Here is a 16,381-nt window from a genome sequence, read left to right as displayed (position 1 = left end):
CAGTACTTTGGCCACCTCATGCGAAGAGTTGACTCATTGGAAAAGACTCTGATGCTGGGAGGGATTGGGGGCAGGAGGAGAAGGGGATGACAGAGGATGAGATGGCTGGATGGCATCACTGACTCGATGGACTTGAGTCTGAGTGAACTTCGGGAGTTGGTGATGGACAGGGAGGCCTGGCATGCTGCGATTCATGGGGTCTCGAAGAGTCGGACACAACTGAGTGACTGAACTGAACTGAACAGAGTATAAACAAGCAAAGCACAGAGAACTTTTAGCACAGTGAAACTATTCTGTATATAATGGGCGGTAATACTGTTTTGGTGGATATGTGTCATGAATTCATTGAAGCCAATAGAATATACTAATACAACACCGAAACCAAACCTTATGTAAACTATGGACTTCCAGTGATGATATGTCAGTGTCCGCTCATTGACGGTAATAAATGCGGAAATCTGGTAGGGGATGTTGGTCATTGGAGAGGCTATGCCTGTGTGGGGACAGGGGTTTAAAGCAACTCTTTTAACCTTCTGCTCCATTTTTCATTGATCCTAAAGCTGTACAAAAAATAAAGTTTATGCTTTTGAACTGTGGTGATGGAGAAGGCTCTTCCACTCCAGTATTCTTGGACTTCCCTTGTGGCTCAGCTGGTAAAGAATCTGCCTGCAATGCGGGAGACCTGGGTTTGATCCCTGGGTTGGGAAGATCTCCTGGAGAAAGGAAAGGCTACCCACTCCCATATTCTGGTCTGGAGAATTCCACGGACTATGTCCATGGGGACGCAAAGAGTAGGACACGACTGAGCGACTTTCAGTTTCACTTGAGAGTCCCTTGGACAGCAAGGAGATCCAACCAGTCCATCCTAAAGGAAATCAGTCCTAAATATTCATTGGAAGGACTGATGCTGAAGCTGAAACTCCAATACTTTGGCCACCTGATGCGGAAAACTGACTCATTGGAAAAGACCCTGATGCTGGGAAAGATTGAATGCAGGAGGAGAAGGGGATGACAGAGGATGAGATGGTTGGATGGCATCACCAACTCAATGCACATGAGTTTGGGTAAGCTCTAGGAGTTGGTGATGGACAGGGAAGCCTGGCGTGCTACAGACCATGGGGTTACAAAGAGCTGCACACGACTGATGGAATGAACTGAACTAAAAAAAGAAAAAAAGAACCTGCAAAATGCCATGAGTTTGTACCCCAGCTGCTTCTTCAGAGTAGCTGTTACTGCCTGGCAAAAATTGCCCACCTGAAATCACCCATGGGGTCTAGGCCAAAGTGACTGCACCTCCCTGGGTGTGTCTGCCTGGCTGAGAGAGTGAGTGTGGACCCTGCAGTGCTGGCCAGAGCAACCGCATCTTGGGGCTTAGAGCTTCCGCCAGGGGCCTGGGACATCCCCTGTGCAGAGGGATTTAGGCCCTCTGGCATTTCCTGCCTTCCCAAGTGTCCCAGGGGCGGTTTTCCGGGAAGGTTGGTGTGCTGGGCAAAAACCCACACCTCTGGGAGAATCACAGTGAGGTGAGAGAGGCTAGAAGGACAGTTAAAAGGTTCCACACCTCTGGCAGCCCTTGGTTCCTAGTAGAAAGCAGGATGTGCTCATGGAGACACACCAGCACACACACGGGCACGTGCACAGACTTCGGCGGATTGACAGACTTATGCAGATCCACGTCTATGGCACACACCTGCACGGGAGTCCACAGTCACCATATAGAGACACACAGATCATCCAGGCAGCATGCCATTCTGGAAAACAAGCAGTGGCTCTTGCAGAACATGCTCTTTCTATCGCCTGGGGAGTGAACTGTGCTAACACATGTCCGTTGGGAATGCAGCAGCCTTCCAGAACAGTCAGCTCTCCTTCCTCCCGTCTCTCAGCTGTGTGAGCTCGGCCAACACCTGGAACTCCCGCGAGGTTTCCGGCGGATGCACACGTGTGTTCATCTCGGTCTGTCTGGCGAGGGGGCAGTGCAGGGGCAGGGACTTTCCGCCTCTTGCAATTTCAACGCCCAAGGCAGGGCTGTAATTCAGGGTTGTCAGTGGATGACACTCAAGTCCGCCCACGTGACATTGGAGGCCCTTGGTGGCAAGAACATGCTGCCTGCAGCTGTCTGAGAGGATCAATAGCAGGAGACCCGAAGGGACGGAATCACATGGGGTCAGAGGAACATTTGTTTCTCTCCCTTGGGCCCAGCAGCAATGCCTTCTTCACTTGGACCCTGACTCGGAGTTGCATAAGCTGCCTGGAGAAACCGGGTGTAGGAAGGTGTTTTCAGTAGTTTGGGACACTTCTGCCTCGAGGCTGCACATGGAAGAGGATCTTCTAAGTGGAAACAGGCCCATATGCTCATTGGCAGATGGAATCCAACTGGATGTGGAAAAAAGCTCAACAAAGGGCTCAAACCTAACAAAAAAAATCAAGTGAAACAACACCATTTGAGTGTAACAAAGACTTAAAACGATGTTAGAAACATGTCTGGTACTAATAGATAGTTTGAAAAAGTTAGTTTAAAAATCCTTCTGTTGAGTTGAAAAGCAGGAAGGCTTTCAGTACTTCCATTCTTCTAAAACCCTTTACTTTTAAACATAATAGATTTGTTTTCTTTTAAAAATTGTTTTATTGAACTCTTTTGCAACTGTGGTAGACAGAATAATGCTTCAAAAAGATGCTCACATCTTAATCCATGGAACCTGTGCATACATTTCCTAATGGCACAAGGGGCTGTATACCTGTGATCAAGTTAAGGATTTTGAGATAAAGATATTATTCTGGATTAGCTGAGTGGGTCTAGTGTACTTACAACAGCAGTTTGCAGTTTTACAGAGGGAGATGGGAGAGTCAGAGTCTGAAAAGGAGATGTGAGGATGGAAACAAAAGTTGGAGTGATGTCCTTTGAGGGTAGAGGAAGGGGCTACAGCCCAAGGAATCTAGGTGGACTCTAGAAGCTGGAAAAGGTAAGGAAATGTGTTCCCTTCTGCAGCCTCCAGAAGGAATGAAGCCTGGCCTCAATTTTAAGATTTCTCAACTCTAAGATAATAAATTTGTCCTCAGCCACTAAGTCTGTGTTAAGAAATTAACACAAGATGTTGTGATTGGTCAGATCCTGCATGCTAGCTTGAAGGAGAACTGACTTATTGACAAATAAATTACTGCTCCATCTGGACCTTCATACAGTTTCCTTGGCTGCGTTCCTTTGTTTGGGTGAACTTATGGTATGAATTGTTCACATACTTTTCAGTATGCTAAATGAAAAATCAATGTTAAGAAGTTTAAATCTCTATGTCTCGTTGAGGTTTGACAAAAACCACAAAATTCTGTAAAGCAATTGTCCTTCAATAAAAAGTAAATAATTTTTTTTTTTAAGTTTAAATCTATCTGTATCTGTTTACAGGGATCTTCTATTCATCTTTGTTGGGGATTATCCTCCTGTATTAGTTGTCTAGAACTGCCGAAACAAAGTACCACAGACTGAGGGGCTTAAACAACAGCAAAGTATTTTCTCACAAAGCGTGACAAAGCATGGTCCACTGGAGAAGGGAATGGCTAACCAGGGCTTCAGCACCTGAGTTTGCTGGAGGGACATGGTTTATCCCATAACCTCTATACTGGGTACATGTGGGACAGGGTCCATGCCAGTCCATGCCAGTTATTCTAGCCAAGTAGAATAACATGTGCATACTACTTGAGTGACATGTCCAGACTTCTGTCTATAATTTCATGCTTTGTTCCACTTTTGATACACCTGAATACTTTGATACAACCACACTGTGAGTGTAGTTGGAACTGTATCACCTTGTCACCTTCTGCCACACAAGAGAATATGTTCTAGAGATGATTACATGAAGACAGGGACAGGCCAGCTCTGGAGTGGCAAAAACTATCTCAGAAAAATCTCATGAGGTTGGGAAGTGGGGGAGACAAGGGGGAAGAGTGAAATAGATGCAATTAGATCCCTACCTCAAACCATACACACATACACCAGACAGATTATAAACCTACATGTGAAAAATTATTTAAAAATAGGACAACATCTACATGATCTTAAGAGTAGAGAAAATCTTTAAAAAAAGAATTTATAAATCCCCAAACAATAAAGAAAAAGATGTATTCAAATGCTTCAAATTTTAAAACTGTGTACCGAAGAACCTATAAACATGTATTGACAAAAGATTAAAAATGTACTGGGAGACGTTTAATAGACTAGGAATTAGTAAAAAACATAATAAGGAAAACAAAAGTAGGAAAACAAATGAATTGTCCAAAGAGGAAATGTGAATGGTCAACAAATAAAAAACAAATAAACAAAAGGTGCTAAAACACAGAGAAGGCCACTAAAAAGAACAAAGAGAAACCATTTCCTAGCCATTGTATTTGTAAAATTAAGTAATCAGTCTGTCTCAACTGTTAGCAATTTTATAGGGGAAATGGTAAATTGTTGCTGAAAATGTGAATTGGTAAAGACATTTTGGAGGGAAGTTTGGTGTACTTAGAAAAATGTGCTTGCCCTGTGGCCTAGAAATTATGCTCTGGGATGCGCAATAGACAATCTTCTGAGTAGTTCATAAGCACCCTATACGCAGTGGTGTCTGTTATGCAGTGATCCCCAACTTTTTTGCCAACAGGGGCTGGTTTCATGGAAGACAGTTTTTCCATGGACAAGGGTGAGGTGGTTTCAGGATAATTCAAGAACATGACATTTATTGTGCACTTTATTTCTATTATTATTACATCAGCTCCACCTCAGATGATTAGGCATTAGATCCCAGAGATTGGGGTCCCATTTTACATTTTACATTGTAAAATGTAAACAATGTTATAACATTGTTTGAAACAGCAGAAAAAAGGGAAATGATGGAAATACCCCTCAATATAGGAATAAACAAATAGAATGTGATATTTTCCCACAATGAAATACCATAAAGCAATTAAAAATAATAAAGCTGATATATATATCATTATTAAAATATATTAAAAACATAAGGTAGAGTATTAAAAACAAGATGCAGATTGATGGGATATATGAAGATGATGTATGCTTAAAAAACAAAAATGGGAGATATTCCCCTGGTGGTCTAGTGGTTAGGATTTGGAGCTTTTACTTCTAGGCCTGGGTTCAGTCCCTCGTCAGGGAACTGAGATCCCATGGGTCATGGCAAAAAAAAAAACATATACAGTGTGTGATTTGGGGGGGTGGGGACTGGGGCATTTTAATGGATGAACATCTACCTAGAAAATTTTTTTAACAGAAGGGAATGATACATGATCATTTTAGTCTCTAGGGGACTGTGGGAAGGAGGGTGGGGTTGCTGGTTTAGGGGACACTAGCTAACACTAATCCTTGAATCCCCCTCCCTGTTCTCTGCCTTCCCTCCTTCCTTCCTTTCTTCGTTCTTTTTTTCTCTAAAAGTTGACAAGAAGTAAATATGACAAAGGCACTCCCCTGATCGCTCAGTGGGTAAAGAATCTGCCTGCAATGTAGGAGGCACAGGAGACTCAGGTTTGATCCTTGGGTTGGGTTCTATCCTGGGTCGGGAAGATCCCCTGGAGGAGGAAATGGCAACGCACTCCAGTATTCTTGCCTGAAAAGTCCCATGGACAGAGAAGCCTGGCGGACCCCAGCCCATGGGATCGCAGAGTCAGACACGACTGAGCATCTAAGCATGCATGCAGACATGACAAAAAGTTAACATTTGTTAACTCTAAATTGCAGGAATATGGAAGTTTAAGTTATTCCATTATTTTACATAATTTTTATTTTTTATTGTAGTATAAGTTATTAACAATGTTGTATTAGTTTCAGGTGTGCAGCAAAGTGATTCAGTTATACATATTCTTGGATCCGTTCTTCTCCAAATTCTTTTCCCAATTAGGTTGCTACATAATATTGAGGAGAGCTCCTTTTACTATAAGATAGATTCTTGTTGGTTATCCATTTTGAATATGGCAGTGTGTTCAACTTTGAAATCTCCAAAAGCAGAAACCAAACCAAACAAAAACACCCCTAAATGTTATACAAATAAATAAAATAATAAACTATTAAAGCTCTGGTTAAGGGAAGTAAGGCTTTCCTGGTGGCTCAGCAGTGAAGAATTCACCCACCAATGTAGGAGACGCATGTTGGATCCCTGGATCAGGAAGATCCTCTGGAGGAGGGCATGGCAAACCACTCCAGTATTCTTGCCTGGAGAATCCCACGGGGATGAAGAGTCGGACACCACTGAAGTGACTGAGCACACAAGGGAAGTAAAGTAAACAAAGTGTGATGCTGCGTACGCTGTGTTCCTGAGACGGGAGCGATTCCTCACAGTTGGGAGTCCCCACTGGCTTTTCAGCTGGAAAGTACCATATAGACATCTGGAGCTGAGCCCCTGTTTTATGTACCTTGTGAATGACCTCCAGTCTCTTGAAACACTATGGTAGGGGAGTCTTCCTCCAGTGCCGGAAACTGGCTGCAGTGTTCTGAAGCAGGTGGTTCCATTTCCCAGTAGCTTAAATGATTAAGGGAAATTCTTATTTCTGAAAAGCATTCTATTCCTGTAGCTTCTGTTCTTTGGTTTCATTTCTTTTCTTTTTCTTCCCCCTGGAGCAGCAGAGATTAAATCCAGTGCTCCTTTAACAGAAAAGTCTTTCAAAATGTGAAGACAGCTATCCCACATTTATAAGTTTTTACATCTAATCATTTAAAGGGCTTTTTAACACAAATACAAACATGCAAGCACCACATGGAGACATTGCAGTAAAATACAAATAGGCTGAGAAATTGAACTTTTAAAATTCTCTTTAAGAACATGGAAGAAACTAACTTGAGAACGCAGAGATCTTGGTCCATCTCGGGGAATGAATTTTTCTCTGGTCTTACAGGCAAAGGGGTCCCCCTCTCAGGAGGGAGAAGAATGTAATTGATGACCAGTCCTTATCAGACTGAAAGGGCAAGATGTAAAGGGGAACTGGATGACTGGTTAGGAATGATACTTCAACAGACATAAGTGGAAGGTTATTATCTCCATTTTAATGACATTGTATATTTGATGAGAGTAGCAATGCCTTGCAAACTTCAGTGCCCATGTGAGCTAAGAAAGGGATCTAAATGCTGACTTAAGAAAGTTAATCTTAAAGGCAAAGGCCTCTGAAGACACGTCCCCCAATAGATTGATGTTTATTGCTTGGTTTCTTTCTGAAAGTCTTTGAAAAGTGACCAATGCACAAGAGAGCCTGGTGGCATTCAGTTGGAGTGTTTATTGGTTGACATTGTTCAAGTTACCTGAGACACTGTATGTCATTGTGGGTAAGAGGAAGAGGGGAGGAAAGAATCTGAAACTTAACTTCCCACTGTTAGTAGTGGAACAAGGCTTCCAATGCAAGTTCTTCCTGGAAAATAACTGTCCCTCATTTTATTTACTTTTGTTTCAAGCCTCACCATCTCAAAGAGACTGTGAAACCGCAATAGCAATAACACAAATATTTAATGACTGGTTTCATCCAATCAAAATGGACCATGGTTGCTATGCCCTCTGGGGATATCCTGGTGGAATACCTGCCCTGTTCTCAGCTCCCATCAGTCAGACCCCGGGAAACCCTTCTGAAGGTGAAACAGAGCAAGTGAAGCTGTCTTTGTCTTTGATAAAGCAGCTTTATGGCACTCCCTGAAGTTATAGTCGATGTGTTAAAATGCTTGTTTGTAAAGCCTCTCTTTAGAAATCACTTCCGTCTGCAGAAGGAAATAAAGGAGATTTATTTTCCCTTTACAGGGAAGGAGTGGTTTAGAGTGACTCTATTTTGGGTTGACTGACAAAGCTCATTCCTTCTCAAATGTCTCCGGGTGGCCAGAACTAAGAGAAGGGATGTAGCAACCTTTCTAAGACTCTTCAAAGTCTTCTACCCCCATGGTTCCACCTTTGGAGAAATTTCTTCTCCAAACCCCATCCTCACGCTCTGCTTGCCACCATCTTACTTTCCGAGTCATCTCTATGCCACGCCCAGCATGTTGCTTTCCTTTCCTCTCAGCCGGTTCCATTGGCCCCTCCTTCCCGTGGTAAATCCATTTCCTAATCCTGACATCTCCCCAGGGGATAAATAAATCTTTAGGTGGTGGTTCCGACACATCATCCCATAATCCGGGGGTGTCATGACCACCTAGGATGGAAAAGTAATTTCACAACGATTCCCTCACTCTTCCCCTGCCCTCTCCTAATTGCTCATGTTTATTTTTGACTCTAGACAATTAAAATCAGTTCTGTTTGGAGGATTTCACAACACTCCTCGACATTTTTGGAGATGCAATGGAGAAAAACTGAAGAGAGAATGAAAACCTAAGGTCTGTGCAGCATCTCCCAAGTTGGTGGGGCTTTTCCTCTTGGTTGTGCAAACCCAGTCCAGTGGGATAGAGACATGACTGCCGCAGGAAATGCATTTTTCTGTTAGCCAAAAAGCAGTGCTGTTGAATGGCTTGATAGACCACAAAATTACATTCCTCCACTCAGCACTGGGAACAAATGTAATGGGAAAGTATATTACCAATTTGCATCACCTGGGTCCACTACAGCCAGAGGTAAAGAGGTTAATCCAACCCACTCACTTACTTGCACTGGATTAATTTGCTGTGAGTGTTTTGGAGTCTTTGTGCTATCTTTTGAGTCAACCACATAACTGATGAAATTAAGCACTGGAGGTTGCCTGGCTTCTTAGTTTTGAGGCCGCTACCTCTAGAACTTGCATCATTCAGATTAAGAAAGAGATTAAGCTAATGAGGAAAATTCTGGACTGAGTTCGCCACAGACATAACATTTGGTGTCAGTCCAACACTGGCCCCAGTATTTTAGGTGCATGAAGACTGGCTGGCTTCTCAAGAAGTTCCATGGGCTGGTGCCCACTTAAGAAGTCTGCTCTCCAAAGCTCAAACCTCAGTAATTGTAAAAACTTATTGGAAATACTTGCAATATTTTCAAGTTGAAAATATGCCCATATATTTTAAACAATCCCAAAGGGATCAAGAATGGAGGAATGGCAGGGCTGGGTAAGAAGCAGCCTCGTGCTGAAGGCCCAGGAGGGAGAGTGCCAATGTCAGACTATTGGATGAGATTTCTGAGCAAGAACCAAATATTTTAGTCCTCCGGCATTTGTGGAAATTATTTTAGCAGGGAACAGCAGTGGCACTAAGACAATGATTTGTTTTCTCAAAATCCAAATTAAGAAATTGTATGGCTCTGTGTTTACCCTCTAACTAAGAATTTAACCTTTTCTTTCAAACACTGTGCCTGAATTATGAGAGCCCAAGAGCCAGAGCTCTATATTTTTAAATGGCAGGGGGGTCTTAAAGACCCCCCAGAATTGCTTGGTAATAGATCAGGGATCTCCAGCCTCAGATAACTTCCACATATATAAATTGCAAGCCAGAAGGAGGCACTAAGGAGAAGAACAGAAAGGTTTGTTTGGAGAGCACCACAAATAATTATAAGTTATGGGAACAGAGAAGAAAATAAAACATGCTGATTAGAAACATCAGGATGAATTGGCATTGATTTTGCTGTATGATAGAAAATCGGTTTCAATTTTTTTTTTCCAACAGATGCATAGCATGGTGAGTGAGGAATTAAATTTTATTCCAGGTTCAAATTTAAGTTTGGAAATGAAATTTGGGAAGGTAAGCCTCATTTCACAGAAACTAAGCAACTTTCTGAATACTCTTATATGAGGTATCCAAGAGACGACTGATTTGATTATCCAGTATCTGTAGCCTCAGAGAAATTATTCTCTTGCTTTTGAGTTTCAGTGCATGTTTAGTCCTTTTTTATTCATTTAGTGATGCTTTCTAACATTCTTTTCTGTGAATCTTTGCCTATTCTGGTTCTGTCTTCTCATCTCTGAGAAAACCAGAACTGGCAATAAAGCCCTTGCTTGTTATAAGGCTGCAGAATGTGTCAAAGCATCCATTCTGCTCAGTTAAATTGCTGCTGTTAGTTTCTCTTTCCTTGTTGTTTAGTTGCTAAGTTGTGTCTGACTGTTTGCAACTCCATGGACTGCAGCACACCAGGCTCCTCTGTCCTTTATTACCTCCTGAAGTTTGCTCAGATTCATGCCCGTTGAGTCAGTGATGCCATCCAACCATCTCATCCTCTACCACCCCCTTCTCCTTTTGCCTTCAATCTTTCCCAGCATCAGGGTCTTTTCCAATAAGTCAGCTCTTTGCATCAGGGGTCAAAGTATTGAACTTCGGCTTCAGCAACAGTCCTTCCAATCAATACTCAGGATTGATTTCCTTTAGGATGGGCTAGGTTAATCTCCTTGCTGTCCAAGAGACTCTCAAGAGTCTTCTCCAGAATTCCTTAAAAAGCTGGAAATAGAACTGCCATATAACCCAGAAATTCCACCGCTGGGCATACACACTGAGGAAACCAGAACTGAAAGAGACATGTGTACCCCAATGTTCATCGCAACACTGTTTACAATAGCTAGGACATGGAAGCAACCTAGATGTCCACTGGCAGACGAATGGATAAGAAAGCTGTGGTACATATACACAATGGACTATTACTCAACTATTAAAAAGAATGCATTTGAATCAGTTCTAATGAGGTGGATCAAAGTGGAGCCTATTATACAGAGTGAAGTAAGTCAGAAAGAAAAACACCAATACAGTATACTGCTGCTACTGCTAAGTCGCTTCAGTCATGTCCGACTCTGTGCCACCCCATAGACAGCAGCCCACCAGGCTCTGCCGTCCCTGGGATTCTCCAGGCAAGAACACTGGAGTGGGTCGCCATTGCCTTCTCCACTGTGTGAAAGTGAAAAGTGAAAGTGAAGTTGCTCAGTCATGTCCGACTCGTAGCGACCCCATGGTATATTAAAGCATATATATGGAATTTAGAAAAATGGTAATGATGACCCTATATGTGAGACAGCAAAAGAGACATAAATGTAAAGAACAGACTTTTGGACTCTGTGGAAGAAGGCAAGGGTGGGATGATCTGAGAGAACAGCACTGAAACATGTATATTACCATATGTGAAACAGATCGCCAGTCCAGGTTTGATGCATGAGACAGGGCGCTCAGGGCTGGTGCACTGGGATGACCTTGAGGGATGGGATGGGGAGGGAGGTGAGAAGGGGTTCAGGCTGGGAAACACATGTACACCCGTGGCTGATTCATGTCAATGTATGGCAAAACCACTACAATATTGTAAAGTAATTAGCCTGCAATTAAATAACTTTTACAAAAGAGTCTTCTCCAGGACCTCAATTAGAAAGCATCAGTTCTTCAGCGTTCAGCCTTCTTTATGGTCCAACTCTTCACATCCGCACATGACTACTAGAAAAACCATAGCTTTGACTATACAGACCTTTGTTGGCCATTTCCCTTTAGGTTCTTAATAACTGGAGTAAATACAAAGGTGACATGAATATTTTCTTTCTCCTTTTTAGTGAAGTGTTGGTTACCATCATCAATTCTGTGTCTTAAAGTATCTGTTTCTGAAAGTAACTTGCGGGCTAACTTTCTTCTCAGAGGTACAGGTCCTGTGATGTCATGACTGGGTAGACCTGTCACTTGGCCAGCCAGGGCTGCAAGCATGTTCCTTTGGCAGAACTGGCAGATGGGCACAGCCTCTGGATTTGGTCATGGCTGTTCCCTCTGGCCTCCTGAGAATATCTGTGTGTCGCAAGAGCATCTGTCCTCACCCCGGGCTCCACTGGCCTCCCCTGGCCTCCCCTGGAACCATACCACTTAAAGGCCACTCAGACCTCACCCAGTTGGCCTCCCTCTGCCCAAATCTTCAACATAGGCTGATGTTAAGTGTTCCCATGTCCCCGCTCCCAAGCCTCAGAAGATCCCTGCTCGTGTGTGTCTGTTTGCAAAGTGGTCTTGGGAATCTCTGCAGGGCTGGTGATGAAGTCCAGGGAGTGCCAGCCCTCTGCCCAGGGCAGCTGCTCCTACCCTGGGGCTCCTCTGAGCCCCCCATGCCCTTGCCACTGCCCATCTCATTTGTACCATGGACACGGGTCCTAGGAGGAGACAGGACAACCCACGAGAAGACAAGCACCATGAAAGCTCATGCCTGGGCTTACCGATGCCCCCTGGCCTAAACGTACCTGAACCATGCCTGAAACACCCTCTGCGCTCAGAAAAGTGTTGTTTCACATGAGATGAGCCTCCCTTCCTTCTTTTTACCTCTTCCCTTCCTTCCCCTTGGAAAAGAAGACGTGGCCTCTCTTCCAGTCGAGGAGGATCTCACCTGCTGTGCCAGTCTCGCCTCTAGAATCCTAGCCCTTCTTTGGTTTCCTTCCTAGAATTATCAATGTCAACTTCTTCTTAGCCTCAGCATTATCCCTCTTCCAATGACATTCTTTTGATACTTCTCCCCTTTCCCACCATTCCATACTCAAGGTTGACAACTTGTTCTTACCAGGGTAAATAAAAATGCTACCACTCAGAGAAGGGACAGGCACTCTCATAAGGAGCTAAGAGGATACTACATGAAGGGACATTGGACAGTGGCTTTGAAGTGTTCAGAATTAGTTTTCAGCATTAAAAAACAAATAAGATATTTCAGCTACCTTACCCTAGTAGCTCAGATGGTAAAGCATCTGCCTACAATGCAGGAGACCCGGGTTCGATCCCTGGGTTGGGAAGATCCTCTGGAGAAGGAAATGACAACCCACTCCATACTCGTGCGTGGAAAATCTCATGGACCAAAGAGTCTGGTAGGCTATAGTCCATGGGGTCACAAAGAGTCGGACACGATTGAGCAACTTCACTTTCACTTTTCTTTCAAGATATTTCAGCTAAGAATCAGATTTTTGCAGGCTGCATATGTGCTAAACTACTTCAGTCATGTCCAACTCTTTGCGATGCTATGGACCATAGCCTGTTAGGCTCCTCTGTCCATGGGCTTCTCCAGGCAAGAATACTGGAGTGGGTTGCCATGCTTTCCTCCAGGGGAATCTTCCCAACCCCGGGATTGAACCCATGTCTCTTATGCCTCCTGCACTGGGTTCTTTACCACTAGTGCCACCTGGGAAGCCCTTTCACAAGTTACTCCTGAAAAATTAGATCTGATCATGCCAGGCTTATATGTCCACATCTCAACTGTCCCTTTCCAGAAGGTCTTGCACCCAAATGGATGCCACACGTGTCATATCCTGCACGTTCTCCTGCAACGTGGCCTTGCCACTCTGCCACCAAGAGATGGGGTCTGATTCCTCTCGCCTTGAGTCTGGAGAGAATCTTATCCTCAGTCACTTGCTTGCAACCAATAGAATACAGAGGGAGGAGGTGCTGCATGATTTCTGAAGCCAGGAATGCCCACAGTTCGCCAGAGAGAGGATCTGCTTCCATAGCTGCCATGTGTACATGTGTACAGAGATATCACCAGTTACATAATCCTTGTGGGCAGACACCCTCTCTGGTCCCTGTTTGTGTTGTTGTTGCTGTTCAGTCACTAAGTCATGTCCAGCTCTTTGTCACCCCATGGGCTGCAGCACACCAGGCCTCCCTGTCCCTTACCATCTCCTGGAGTTCACCCAAGTTCATGTCCATTGGATCGGTGATCCTACCCAACCATGCACTCTGCCACCCTCTTCTCATTTTGCCTTCTATCCTTTCCCAGCCTCAGGGTCTTTTCCAATGAGTCGGCTGTTTGCATTCATTCCAGCATCAGTCCTTCCAATGAATATTCAGGACTGATTTTCTTTAGGATTGACTGGTTTGATCTCCTTGCAGTCCAAGGGACTCTCAAGAGTCTTCTCTAGCACCACAGTTTGAAAGCATCAATTCTTTGGTGTTCAGCCTTCTTTATGGTCCAACTCTCACATCCATACATGACTACTGGAAAAACCATTGCTTTGACTAGCTAAGAGTTTTTCTGCTGAACTTGGATGTGGGCTGTTGGACTTACGGGTGGAGAGAGGGAAAAACTGAGCTATTGACCCCTCTTCATTCTGTCCTTCTATCTCCAAGATCTCACCTTTCCCCACAAAACTACCACAACCGTCTCAATAAAACCCACCTAAGCTTCCTCACCATCCATGAAAACCACACTCTGAAAGACAGAACCAGGCAGAGACAAGAGACCTTTTGTTGGTGAAGCATTTACTCCCATATTTTTGAGAGATTAACAGGCATCAGGATATGAAGAGGGGCTAGATGCAAATACCCTCCATAAGAATGTATTTAAAAACCTGATTACAAACATAATTCACATTGGCTACAGAAAACTCAAAAACACAAAGAAGAAAATTAAAATGACCTCTCTCATCACACCTAGATATAAATATCTTATAGATATTTAGGCTACATCCTTCTGCTTTATTTTGTATTCCTATAAATGGAACAATAATGTTTCAAAGTTCAGATTTTATTGTAACCCCATGTCCTGAATATTGTATATATTTTCCCATGTTACTAAATATTCATGTACAGTGTGATTTTATATATACTTTTATACATAGTATTCTATTTATGAAGTGTCCTAATGTATGTAATCATCTCCTATTATTTGATATTAAGTTATTTCCAGTTTTCTCTTATTATCCATAACATGGCAGAGAACATCCATCCTTGTCTACATATCTTTTCACTTGTCCTTGATTGTTTCCTGGGTAAATGTCTATAAATGGGATCACTGAGTCAAAGAAACCATATTTTCAAGGCTTCTGCTATTTATTGCCAACTTATCCTCTCGAATCATGTTCTTACCAACAGGAGTGTCCATTTCATCAGATCTATACCAGATGGAAAATATCTTCTTATGCTTTGGCAAATCAACAGTTCTAGGACTTTGGATTCAACAATAATTTGCCAATAGACAATGAGAAAGCACAGAAAATGGAACAGAAGAAATCTCTGAGAATGCAGAATGTCTCCTTTACAGAGGAGGAAAGTGGGACCCAGGAAACGAAGTGATTTGCCCAAAGTTATACAGATAATTGATGGGCCTCTCATTGACACTGGTCATTGCAACACAGTGACTGATTCTGGTCACCATGTTGGATCAGTGAGCTAATGATTAACTAGGCTTTCCTGACCTCCCTGTGCCCCTTCCATGTTAAAGAATTGTATTTAGGCAGCTGCACATACTGGTCTTGAAGGGTCATGATGGCTAGAAGTTCTCTTGGACCCCCAAACAGTGCCAAATCCTCTCCATGTTTGCTTTTCAGTATATATTCTGTGTCTGGTCAAACTTGCTAACAATGAGCCTTGTTTCAGGTTCAAAGAAGGGCTAAATGGTCCATGAACTAGGGTAGCAATGTTCCTAAGGAAGAGCCCTGACAGCCCCCCCCCCCCACCAAAGAAGAGTCCTGTCCTCCCCAAAGAAGAGTGCACACAATGGTATCTATTCAAATTCAAGATGCAGGACACGCTGTAGACACAAGCAGCTTGGAAAGTTGAGAGAAGCACTGTACATCCAGCCTCTGTCCCTTGAAAGCTCACTGCCCCATTCCTCATAGCTTGCTCATGCAAATCTGGCTCATCCCTGGTTCTTAAGGCTCTAGTGTCTACATCATAGTCCACACTTTGTGGACCTTCTTTCTCCTCTGATTACTGTGATACCCATCTCTCTTTTTCTCAGTTTTTGTCCTACCTTCTTATGTCTATTGCAAAGTCTCTGGCTTTTCCAGTAGTCATGTATGGATATGAGAGTTGGGCTATGAAGAAAGCTGAGCGCTGAAGAATTGATGCTTTCAAACTGTGGTGCTGGAGAAGACTCTTGAGAGTCCCTTGGACAGCAAGGAGATCAAACCAGTCAATCCTAAAGGAAATCAACCTTGAATAGTCATTGGAAGGACTGATGCTGAAGCTGAAGCTCCAATACTTTGGCCACTTGATGCAAAGAACTGACCCATTTGAAAAGACCCTGATACTGGGAAAGATTGAGGGCAAAAGGAGAAGGGGCAACAAAGGATTAGATGGTTGGATGGCATCACTGACTCAGTGGACATGAATTTGGGCAAATTCCTGGAGATAGTGGAAGACAGAGGAACCTGGCTTGCTACAGTCCATGGGGTCACAAAGAGTTGGATGTGACTAAGCAACTGAACAACTCTTTCTTTTAGCCTTAAATATGTGGCAGACATCTCAAATCCTGAACTCAGAAACATGCATTCTTTTTAATTTAAAAGAAAACCCAAATTGATTTTACCTTCCACTTTAAGATCCTGTTTTGCCAGATGGTGGAAAGTGAAACGTCAGTGGCCTCAGGGTGGTCTCACATCCTTGCTCGCTGCCCTGCTCCCCCTGCTCTGGGACCCTTGTTCCTTCTGCGGGGAGGGGGCTGGCATCTGTTCATTCCTCATCATTTTCCAAGCACACTGGCACACCTCGGGTTCCGTCACCCCTGTCAGGCCTCTGTCCTCAGCAGTGTGTGTCACCACAGTGTCCTCC

The sequence above is a fragment of the Bubalus kerabau genome, chromosome 2 (assembly GCF_029407905.1).
Source record: "Bubalus kerabau isolate K-KA32 ecotype Philippines breed swamp buffalo chromosome 2, PCC_UOA_SB_1v2, whole genome shotgun sequence".
Classification (NCBI taxonomy): domain Eukaryota; kingdom Metazoa; phylum Chordata; class Mammalia; order Artiodactyla; family Bovidae; genus Bubalus; species Bubalus kerabau.
Note: the sequence above shows the minus strand (reverse complement) of the source record.